Source organism: Salvelinus sp. IW2-2015, unplaced genomic scaffold (assembly GCF_002910315.2).
Source record: "Salvelinus sp. IW2-2015 unplaced genomic scaffold, ASM291031v2 Un_scaffold1517, whole genome shotgun sequence".
Lineage (NCBI taxonomy): Eukaryota > Metazoa > Chordata > Actinopteri > Salmoniformes > Salmonidae > Salvelinus > Salvelinus sp. IW2-2015.
Genome location: NW_019942958.1, coordinates 189,147 through 192,071, shown reverse-complemented (window position 1 = coordinate 192,071; position 2,925 = coordinate 189,147).

The following is a 2,925-nucleotide window of genomic DNA, read 5'->3' as shown; positions in this document are numbered from 1 at the left end:
GCCCATCTCAGGATGGAGGGACAGACAGCCCATCTCAGGATGGAGGGACAGACAGCCCATCTCAGGATGGAGGGACAGTATGAGCCACGGTTTGAAAAACTACGTGATCAAACGAAGCATCGGACGTCATTGATCACGTGATAATGTTACTTTGAAACAGAGGCTGCGTTTCAAACTCATAAAAGACACTCCCTCCTCCACTTACTCTCGCCTTACGCCCTTATCCTCGCCTTACGCCCTTATCGTCGCCTTACGCCCTTATCCTCGCCTTACGCCCTTATCCTCGCCTTACGCCCTTATCCTCGCCTTACGCCCTTATCCTCGCCTTACGCCCTTGGGGGAATCCCCACGGCCATATTTGTTGTTGGTCCAAATGATTAGCCAAGCAAGGGAAGTTAGCAAGGGAAGTTAGCAAGGGAAGTTAGCAAGGGAAGTTAGCAAGGGAAGCCCCTCAGCCCTCGTTTTTTTATGGAGTTTGCGAGTGTACAATTATGTTCACTTCGGTGCCTGAAACGCCCCATAATTCAATTCGCGATGATTGTACATCCGCTAACAAAAGTCCGCCAAAACGTCAATATGGAGTCAACATACAAGTGTAAGTAAAAACGAATGTAAATAAGTCATAAATTGTGCTACTAATGACGGCACAAACACGTCTCGTAAAAGTAAATATGTTTTTGTTTGGTGAGCTTTTGGAAACTGTAGAAATAAAAATGTTTCCTTCTTCATAAGTTCCAGCTAGGCAGGCTAACGTTAGTTAGCTAATTCATTTGCTTGCTATCATACAGTAGGCGTATATAAATAATTATATAGTTCATATAAGTAGACATGTAATCATCATTGACTTGTCAGGCGGTCAATGAGTGTCGAATTTGGTCAACAACGAAAATGTATGGCTTATTTGCTGGGTGAGGTTTATTTGATTGAATAGAAGTTTCGTAATGATTAGGTTGTTATGAGTGTACTGTTATAAATATAAATAGGACACGTGACATCACCGACATCAACCTTTAGAAAAAAAAACATTATATCTGAGTTTTCTCGAGATGGCTATTCATGGTATCATGCTTGAATACAGGCGGTTGATGTCAACAACCCTCATCGAATATTCAAAAAAATAAATAATAATAATTAGATGTATCTACCAATCCAAAGAAAGGATAGGTGGGGTCTCTATCTAAAACGGGCCCTTTGCTGCGGTTTGATGGCTGTAGGAAGAGTTTTACATACTGGTGTGAAGAAGAAGTGAGTAGGGGGATGTGACGCTCCACGGCGAACGATCCACGGCATGCGCACGTAAATACACGAATGATTTCTTACTCCGAACGGGCGGTGGTTCGTGTGCAAAGTATATGATTACTGTGAGAGTAGTTCCTAAAATGTATCAACGATAAGTGTCTCTTTTTCTCACTCCCTCCATGTCATTGTATAACAAGCCGCCCTATTGTGCCAGTCCGCTAGGGACCTTTTTCTTATGTATTAAGTGTGTATGTTTATTCTGTGTTATTATTTAGTTAGCTATTAAATAAATAATTAAACCAATGTGGGTAGTACTGAATCATAAGTAAGGCTGGGGTGTCTGCAGATCCAAGAAGGTTACAACCATTCAGAATTATGTTTTGATAAGACGTTATGATTTAATACGTTGACTTTTTTATGGATGTGATAGGTAAAGACGTTTAGAGTTTAATTCAGGAGATGTTAACTCTCTAAAACAACCACTCTCGTGGTGCCCCAAATTCCTAATGAGTTCATTGTTACATGATTAATTTAAAAAAATCAGGTAACAATTAAACGTAGTTAGTTTCTTATATAAATAACAGTCATCAGATTAATGAAAGTAAAGTCACGACAGATGTTTGACGAAGAGTATCTCCCTTCACGTTTGAAGGTGGGATATGTTAGATATGCTGTGAGAGCTTTTGTGTCCATGCCGCCTCTACACTCTAACCACTAGGCTACCTTTTGTGTCCATGCCGCCTCTACACTCTAACCACTAGGCTACCTTTTGTGTCCATGCCGGTGTTTTGCCGGAATTGCAAAAGATATGGACTTGTATCAAGTGTGTGCCGAAGGAATGTTGTTGAAGGATCTGAGGGTGTACGATGTTGTAATTGTGATGGCAACCATGTTCCCAATTCCCCGGAGTGCCCGGTTAGCGTATAGAAATATGAAGTGACAAAGGTCAGGGCTATACAGCAGGTCTCCTACACGGAGGGTCAGGGCTATACAAGGTGTACTACATGGAGGGTCAGGGCTATACAGCAGGTCTCCTACATGGAGGGTCAGGGCTATACAGCAGATCTCCTACATGGAGGGTCAGGCTCCACAGCAGGTCTCCTACACGGAGGTCAGGGCTATACACGCAGTCTCCACTAATGAGGTCAGGATATACCAGGTCTCCTACATGGAGGTCAGGGATATACAGCATCCTACATGGAGGGTCAGGTATACAGCAATCTCCCTACATGGAGGGTCAGCGCATACAGCAAGGTCTCCTACACGGGAGGTCAGGATATACCAGTCTCCTACACGGAGGGTCAGGATATACCAGGTCTCCTACACGGAGGTCAGGGCTATACAGCAGGTCTCCTACATGGGAGGTCAGGGATATACCAGGTCTCCTACATGGAGGGTCAGGACTATACAGCATCTCCTACACGGAGGTCAATACAGGTCTCCTACATGGAGGGTCAGGATATACCATCTCCTACATGGAGGGTCAGGGCTATACAGCAGGTCTCCTACATGGAGGGTCAGGCTATACAGCAGGTCTCCTACATGGAGGGTCAGGGCTATACAGCAGTCTCCTACCATGGAGGGTCAGGGCTATACAGCAGTGTTGCTCCTACATGGAGGGTCAGGGATATACCAGGTCTCCTACATGGAGGGTCAGGGTTATACAGCAGGTCTCCTACATGGAGG